Here is a 10,000-nt window from a genome sequence, read left to right on the forward strand (position 1 = left end):
AATAATAATAATAATAATAATAATAATAATAATAATAATGATAATGATTTCGAAAGCCTTTGCTGAAATCGAAATTCCCAAAAGTTTGTTATCACCGTCTATAGTGGTTGTTGTTGCTACTGTTGCTGCTGTTGTTTAATCAGCCGAAGCCAACCTATCAATGTAAGCAACATTCAACAAGAGCATCAGAATAAGAATAATGATACAAAACAAAACAAAACAAACTACTCTTACTGTGCCGATTCAACGAGACATAAACACACAAAGCCATTTGATGGTCGATTATATTTTGAAGTGATGTTTTACTGTAAATGACCCTGGAAGAATGAAAAGCAAAGTTGACACCTCCGGAGTTTGAACTTAAAATGAATAACATCTTATAATAATTCTGCTTGTCTCACCGTTACTTAGCCCGTCTGTAACGCTTCCAAGTGATTAGTTGAAGGGGCGTGGTGGGGAGGGTTAGAGGAGGGGTGGGTAAGAAATGGGAGAGAGACAGTGGAGGGAGAGGAGGAGGAATAGGTGGGGGCTAGTGAAATGTGTAATTTTTTTCTTTTGAACTGTTTTTTCCTCCGTTACTTAGCCCGTCTGTAATGCATTCACGTGATTAGTTGAAAGGAGATGCAAAAAAGCAAAAGAAAAGGGAAAGAAAAGGAGGTTAAGGCGAAAGGTGAGAGAACAAAAGGTAGAATATTGTATATCAAGTCTATAAAATTGAGTATATAATGTATTCCATTATCGTATTCCAGTTTCAGTGATTTTTCAATGATTAGCAGATGGACAACTACCTTTTTATACAGACCCAACAAAAGCTACGATTTCAGGCCTTTTGGATAAAGTTTTCAGAAATAATCCAATAAGTGAAATATTCTCTTGTGTCTCTGAATATACACTGGCTAGCTTACAGAAATAGAAAAAAAAATGGTGTATAAATTTAGTATAACTAAATATCGCATGATACTCTGTCGGTCACACTACTGTATACGTTAAACAGCTGTAATGAATTGTGTGGTAATGCTCCTACTATTTAAGACCATCTTAAGAATAACATTTTAAGCCTTTCTAATTTTTAGCACAATTTTGAGGAGTGAGCAAGTTGAGTACAACGACCTCATTATTTGACTGGTACTTTATTTTATCAACCCCGAGTGGATGAAAGGCAAAATCAACCATTGTGACATTAGTTTTTCCAGCGCACTCAATATTCTACCAGCTTGGGGATTTAATAGTTCCAAAATCTAATACAAACCAAGCTATTTTTGAGAGAGTAGCGTACTCGATAACATCAACCCAAGTACTAGACTAGTACTTATTTTATTCACCATTAAGGGTTCACAAAAATAGTTCATGACTTAAATCAAACAAGAAATAATTCCCTGAAAGGTGACGATCTCCGATTGTAATTTTGTGGAAACTCCACAAAATTACAACCACCCTTATCTCAAAGCAAGTGTTCTCTTCCTACACTCCCTTAATCTACAAGCATATGCTCAGAGTAGACTCGACCACTCAGACCATCCTTACCGCTCTCATTTACTTTTCCACATGTTTGTTGTGAAGCAGCACTTTCCTCTTTAGTTTAGGTGTCTGTCTTCATTTCCTTCGGTATTGTCTACCACAAATCATCTTTCACTAAAGATAGCAAACAAATGAAAACTGTCTCTCCCGGACGAAGGAAGGCGGAGGACTATTTTCACAATGGACTCAGCTGATAGCCAGATTCTTCCTGTATGCAACAGCAGGTGCGCGTCATAACTCCGCCAGTCAGCAATATTTGGGCACTAGTTGAGTACGTGCAAAACATTTTCGTTGTTCACCATCCTCACCTGCAGCCTTCCCAATCTAGGAATTTTTTGAAATTATCATTGAGCTTCGACTAGAAAGTTCTGCAGAGCAGACTAGCCAGTTCGTTTTTCGTCGGCGACTGCGGTCTCCCCGAGAACGTTCTCGCACTTGCTTACTGCAAAATCTCTATCAAAAACCATTGTGGAACTTCCACTAATGTATTTTCTCACTAGCAGAGGACTGTGAGTGGATGACGACATTCTAGATAACAGGTACTTTACCTAGGTTTATGCCTGATCAGTACTGTAGCTCAATCAGACGGGCTGATGACTACAACCAGTCACCATCATGGAAACGCTGATGATATCTAGTTCACTCTTCGTCTAAGGTAAATTGGTATCAATGTCATATCTGCAGTTCTTTGTGAGAAAGGGAAGTTATTCTAGGCTAGGGTTTCCGAGGAAATTATATCGAATGTATCCGAGTTTATGGGCTCGTCCAAAAATTATCTCACCATATGTTTTTTAAGTAAACTTCAACTTGGTCTGAAGGTATATGCTCTAATTTGTGTTGTTTTATCGATAAGCATCTATATAGAATTGTTTTCCTTTCTGTTTGGTCTAAAAGGTTTCGTTGTTACTTATCTCCGTTTCAGTGAGTTGGTGATTTTCTGCATCATGCCTTTTGTGTAATGAGTTAAAGTCGAAATTGTTGGTGTTCTTGGTAAGAGAAATAGTCGTGTGTTTTTATTGTTGCTGCTGTCGTTGTTAATCCTCACTGTCTCTGTCGTTATTGCTTATTGTTGAGATGGAGGAAGAGAGGGGCTGTGGCGCTTCAGTCTGTTGCTATTTAGGAAGCAGCGTTGAGAATGTACGATTTACTACTGGTAATTCTGCGAATTTCTTTTTGTTCTTGTTGCTGCTACTGTTGTTCGGGCTGTTCTTGTGCATTTACTCTTGTTATAATTGTTACTGATAATGCAGTTACTATTTTTATTACTACTACGGCTATATTATTGTGTTGTAGGAGATGAATGCGAAAGGCAGTTACACCTTCAAAAACCTCTTCACAACTTCTCCTTTTGCAGGGCGGTTGACAGAGACGACGCTATTTTCAAAAAAATTTCTCTGCTTCAAAATGTTTTCGTTTTTTGAAAATTTTATTTATTAGGGCTAGTAACAAAAACGATTGAACAGTCCCTTATGATTCTGGGCAATTAAGAAACAAGGGAGAACAACAAAAATCATCAAAATTAAAAAAAAAAACGGACGAACTGAAGGGCTTCCAAAGGACGATTACCTTCGGTGATAAACAACAACAAAAGCGTGAACAACAACAACATCAGCAGCAACAGCGATAGAACAACAGTAACTTCAACAACTACTACTACTACTACTACTACTACTACTACTACACTACTACTACTACTACTACTACTAATAATAATAATAATAATAATAATAATAATAATAATAAAAATAATAATGATAATAATAATAATATTAATAATAATAATAATAATAAATAATAATAATATATAATAATAATAATAATAATAATAATAATAATAATAATATAATAATAAAAATAGTAATGATAATAATAATAAAAATAAAAATAGTAATAATAATCCTCTCTACTACAGGCACAAGGCCTCAGATTTGCGGGGAAGGGACTAGTCAATTACATCGAATCTAGTGCTTCCCTGGTACTTAATTTATCGACCCCGAAAGGATCAAATGTAGAGTCGACCTCGGCAGAATTTGAACACAGACCGTACTGACAGGCAAAATACTGCTAAGAATTTCGTCCTGCGTGCTAACGATTCTAGATTTACGGTTATGGCAGTAGTTGCTGATTGGAAATGGCTTAGCGGCTTCACTTAGCCATTCAAGGCTCTGTTAAAAAATATGGTGGAAAATCCCAATGTGTGGATGCAGTTATGCCTGCTGTGTCCCATCCTGCTTGCCACAGCCTCATAGTTTCCGTTGCAGCCGTCCATGTCACGTCTTAGAGACTTGACAGTATCCACAGAGCATTGAGAAGCAGTCATAATGCCGACATTTTGATACCCGTGTGAATCATCATGATCCAAGCAACTCTTCCAATATTCAGATGGTTTTTAGTCCCCCATGTCAATTAACTTTTTCTTAGTTGAAACGTAAGTATTTATGCTCTCCAACACAGTTGACTGTTCACCAATACATTAAATTGTTCCTGAAAAAAGGAGACATAAAAAGTTTTAGCTTGAACACCATGTAGGGAAGTGAGAAGTTGGAATTTATATGAATTACAACATGGTTTATATTCTCCAAAACTAAATTCTTCGCCGAGGTTTTGTTTCCCTCAAATTCTTGTATTTTAAAATGTAATGTTTTGTTCTGATTCTTCATCGGTACTGCTGACAGCCACATTTGCGACATCATTTTAACATTTAAGTAGCTCAGGGGTTCCAAACCACGCTGATTGCATATTAATTAGTGATTTTTACATTGGATAATTAATAAAAAAAATCTAAAACGAAGGTTTGACTTGTGTGTTGGTACTGACGCAAATTTCTTCGCGCACAAAGATGCACACACATGGATACTACACGCACACACACATATACACACGTCTATATGTGTGCTCTTGTTTGTGTATAATACACACATATGCATACATATGTGTGTGTTTATATATATATAAATATGTATATATATATATATATATTATATATATATATATATATATATATATAATATATATATATATATATATATATATATATATATATATATATATTATATATATATATATATATATAGTGACGTTTGTACATACATACATGCATTTACGGATGCAAGTATCTGTGTGCGTGTGGGTGGTGTTTCTGTGCGCGCGTGCATGTACGCGTGCTTGATTGTTTTCGATGCGTATTACGCTTGTACGAATATACGTTTGTGTATATGTATGTGACAGGTTATTGTCACATGACGAATGATTCGTAACGGTGTTTCAAGAGAAAACAGAGTAAATGTTCTGCATAAAAGGAAAGATTTTAAAACTCAATCATCCGACATAGCAGTCAAATCTGCTTTCCTTTACACACTATCGTCTTGAAAGAGGGAAGGACACAGTCTACTGGTTATGGTTTTCCACTCATGATCGCAAGATCATGGCTTCAATTCTCAGACACATCATTTCACTTTGACATCTGTCGTTTAGTACACCAACCACCTGTACAGGGAATGTCGATTGATGAAGGGAGTGGCCAAATTTTTGATTATTATAAGCAAATTATCTGTGCAGCAAGAAGTTGCGAGACTCTCAAGTGTCGTTTACAACAGGAGAGTCCACTTGGTTCAGTGGTTAGAGCGTCGGGCTCGCAATCATGACTCAAAATCATGATGTTCTGATCTTGGTTCCCGGACTCGGCAGTGTTTTGTGTTCTCGGGCAAGAAACTTTATCTCACGTTGCTCCTGTTCTCTCAGATTTTGAAATAAGATGCGAAGTCTCTGCTGCCAAGCACTATCGGACTTTGCTTTTCTTTTGGATAACATCGGTAGCGTGGAGAGTGGAAGCTAGTATGTATGGGTTACTGCTGGTCTTCCATAACAAAATTTTTGCCCGGGCTTGTGGCTTGGAGGGTAACTCTTTCGGGACAATCCCATGGTAATTCATGACCGAAGTAGGTTTCATGTAAGAAAGGTTGAGTTCTTACACTATCAATTAATTTATGAATATCCGATAAAGTTATCCGACACAGACTCAATATGGCTTCCTGTAATATTCTTCTGTTACTACCTTTCCTGATGTTTTCTCCATCTTTTGCAGTGAGGAGAATAGTAATACGTAATTAATTCAATTTAATTATAATAGAAATTAATTTAATTTCCCCATGTTTCTTATATGTTTGTGTTATAATCTGAAACGATCGTATGCATAGATGAAAATTTTACAAAACTTTTAACATCTCTTCTCCATCTTTAATTAAAATTGTTAGTTGAGTCTATGAATGCTCATAACACACCTTATACTATATATACATGATGGCTGCCCCCTCGTTATCGAGTATGGCCATTGCACAAAGCTTAACTGTTATTGGTGCTGTGATCGAATGTGACTTTTATTTGCTTTTTAAGGCTACAGCCAGCCATTCAGTTGGGACTCACAGCACCATCAACAATCATGAACAACGTTGTTATCGTGCAATGCCTGTGCAAGAAGATTTTTTTAAAGTGAGGAAAGGCTGTGTACTGAGTCACTCCCACTCACTAAGCAACAGCAGCCATAATCCGAAAAGAAGAACAAGTCAACATCATCGGTAACGACTGAGCCGCAGGTTTTATGTCGGAGTTATCCCAGTTACCTGAATAACCTTCTCCTAGAAGGATGCCCTAACAAAGGCTAGGAGTCCTTCACTCCCAACGGTTTAACCGCGCGATCGGGTATTCAGTCCGATTATTTCTATGTCCCCGCGCATGATACAGCCCTAGGACATTTATTGGATGGCCGTTGACTCTCAAGAGTTCCTCCGCCCTCTGACGGGTTTTGTTTTTCATCCCACAGGTGTCCAGTAAACACCCTTCTCACCAAGCAAGCTTGGTGGGGTTGCTGGTTTAGTCGCCGACGGCCCGACCATGCAACAGGTTGTACAGGGTTACATGTTACCAGTAGCACTCGAAAGTGACCTGACATACATACATACATACATACATACATACATACATACATACATACATACATACATACATACATACACACACATATATATACAGTTGCGGCCAAAATGTTCAGAACGGCATTGTTTTCGCCAGAAAAGTAGATATAAGCTTTTATCAAAGTTGTTTTATGTTCTATAATTTTCACAGACAATAAATACGATATTAGTTGTTATTGTCTGAGATTTTGGTGTAATTTAAGAGGATAATACAAAAGTTATGAATGATTTAGTGATTTACTGCAAAACCCATGGCGGCCAAAATGATCAGAACGGTTGCTTTTACTCCATGTCTTAGTATATTTAACCGGCGAACTCTAATGTTTTGAATTTGTTTACGTGACGGTTCGTTTACTAAACATTAGTAAGAATATTTGCAGTGTTCTTTGTTAATATAATGTCACTTACTCCGTTATCAATTCGTCAGCAGATTATTAAGCTTCGAAAGAAGGATAATTTAAGTATTGGGTCTATTGCAAAGATTGTTAACAAGTCAAAAAGTGTTGTTCACGGTATTCTTAAGGTATTCGATGATTGTGGTTCGTGTGAAGCAAGAAAGTTTACAGGTAGGCCAAGAAAAACGACCAAGAGAGAAGATCGTGCTATGGTAAAGTTGGTTAAAAAGGACAGATTTAAAACTGCTGCTGCTGTTTCTCGGGAAATGAGCATTGTATTGAAGAAAACGTTATCTCGAAAAACTTGTCTCATCGTTTAGTTGAACATAACCTACAAGCAAGAGCACCTGCAGTGAAGCCACTGATCAGCTCCAAAAATAAAAAGTGTCGTCTTACCTTTGCAACCGAACATGGTGTTGTGGTTTCAAGAAAAATGGCAAACAGTGCATTTCAGTGATGAATCTAAGTTTATGTTATTTGAAAAGTAGGTGAAAAATTGTCGCTTAAATGCCTTAAGACTAGTAATAAATTCGGTAGAGGAAGTGTCATGTTTTGGGGATGATATCTGGAGATGGTGTGGGCCCTTTGGTGCGATTACATGGAAAGGTAAATGCTGGAGTTTATAAACAACTTGTAAAAGATCATGTCTTGCCTATGCTGAGAAATTCAACTAAGCGACCACCCATATTCATGCAGGACAATGCCCCATGTCACAAGGCTAAGGTGGTCATGAACTTCCTCAAGGCTGAAAAGGTTATTATTATGGATTGGCCTGCTCAAAGCCCAGATCTCAATCCTATTGAAAATGTGTGGAATATTCTAGGAGAATGTTCGAAAGCCAGAAATCCTAAAACAACCGAGCAATTATGGAATGCCCTTCAGGAAGAATGGAATAAGATCACCTAGCAAGAAATTGAAAATTTAATTTCCTCATGCAGTCGAAGATGTCAAAGTGTGATTGAAGCTAAAGGGCTTCACACTAAATATTAAATAATTCCAGTATTCTCTGTCATTTGTGATTATTTTGTTATATTTTCAACCGTTCTGATCATTTTGGCCGCCATGGGTTTTGCAGTAAATCACTAAATCATCCATAACTTTTGTATTATCCTCTTAAATTACACCAGACAATAACAACTAATATCGTATTTATTGTCTGTGAAAATTATAGAATATAAAACAACTTTGATAAAAGCTTATATCTACTTTTCTGGTGAAAACAATGCCGTTCTGAACATTTTGGCCGCAACTGTATATATATATATATGTAAAAGTAAATAAATGGTACAACGAAGTACCGATATTTACTGGAAAATAGCGATCGCAATAAATACGACGCTATTGTATAGCTTCACTGCGTATATACTAGCAAAGACGTGTGTGTGCAACAAACATGAATAAAATTTGTCTTACCTCTAGGAAGAACATGTGAAAAATGAAAAACCTAGAAACGGATAATGCAGGACCGGTTTCAGACTCTTCAAATACGTTTGACAACGTAGATTTGATTTGTCCTCATCAGCTGCATATACCTAGACAAAATTTCAAATGTTGCCACATCTATGCCAGTACACTCGTCTGAACGCCAAAACGTTAACAGAACGAGAACAGTGAAGAAGTTTCAATGAAAATAGTAATGCAATACGAAAGATAGCCCGTAAGGGTAAAATTATACATATAAAAGTAAATAAATGGTACAACGAAGTACCGATATTTAGTGGAAAATAGCGATCGTAATAAATATATATATATTGGTCGGTCTGGTGCTCTAATAGTAGACACTTGCCAAAAGTATACCCTTTGTGGTATTGAAAACGAAACTGCGTGGTTGCAAAGCAAGCTTCTGGTGTATTTCAAGCGTATATATTTGTCTTAAATGGCAGCAGGTAACCCAACGTTCGAAATTTTGCTGAGATTCTCGTTTTCATTATTTGTGTTCCTCTCTCTCTGAGATTGAATCTATTAGTTTTGAAAGTCAATATAAGCAGTTCTATTATTGTGCCTTTTATTCTCTTCTTTCTTCTCTTTGTTTGTTTGTTTCTTTGTCTCTATCCCCTTTCTCCTTCTCTCTGTATCTATGTATCTATATCTATATGTCTATATCTCTAACTGTACATATACGAGTGTACTTACATTCGCGCATTATATATACATGCTTATATGCTTACATATATACATGCTTATATGTTTATGTTTATCTTTAGATTATATACATACATACATACACATGTCTGTTTATCTATCGTTCTCCCCATCTCTCTCTTTCTATGTCTGTCTGTCTGTCTGTCTCTCAGTCTCTCTCTCTCTCTCTCTCTCTCTTCTCTCTCTCTCTGTATATATATATCCACATACCAACGCATTCATGTTGTGACTTTGCCCAATCTACCTTATCAATAGGACGGCTTCCCCATACTCACTAAAACCTACTGAACGTCTCCGATCTCATATAATACTGCTCCAAATAAAGTTAATGGCTCTTTGGATAATTTAGCAATAAACATATTTCGTCCTAGGAAGATTCGGCGGAGTTGTTATGGGTGGATAGCTTTTGATCATAAGTTTACTCAATCAGAACTGATTTAGACTCAACAATAACATCAGAGCATCATCATCAACATCCTCGTCGTATTCGTTGCTCCTGACGCTGCTGTCTTTATCATCATCGCTGTCAACATCATCATCATCATCATCATCATCATCATTAGCCTTTTCCAGTCTTCATCTGTGCTCATGCAATAATAAATGAATGAATAAATAAATAAATAAGTAAATAAATAAATAAATGGTTGGTTGGAGGGCGATAATAATATTTGATTCTTGGAAGTTAATCATAGTTAATTCGGTGAGAAAACTGTCTCTTGCTCAAATTTCTCAATTTCCATAGTGTAGAAACGAAAACAATTTGCCTAATATCGAATCCAAGCTGTTTTAAATATTATTTTGATTAAATAAATAGTTCTAACTAGAGAATTTAGCACAAAAGCCAATTGTAGGTAATTTCATTATTTTCGAATTTAAAGAAAAATAAACCAGATAAAATTGAAGGTGATGTAGCTAAGACGGGCGGCAACTCTTGCTGATCAAATTGAATTAAATGTTAAGTTATAAGAAGTGGAC

This window comes from Octopus sinensis, linkage group LG2, assembly GCF_006345805.1.
Source record: "Octopus sinensis linkage group LG2, ASM634580v1, whole genome shotgun sequence".
NCBI classification, from domain to species: domain Eukaryota; kingdom Metazoa; phylum Mollusca; class Cephalopoda; order Octopoda; family Octopodidae; genus Octopus; species Octopus sinensis.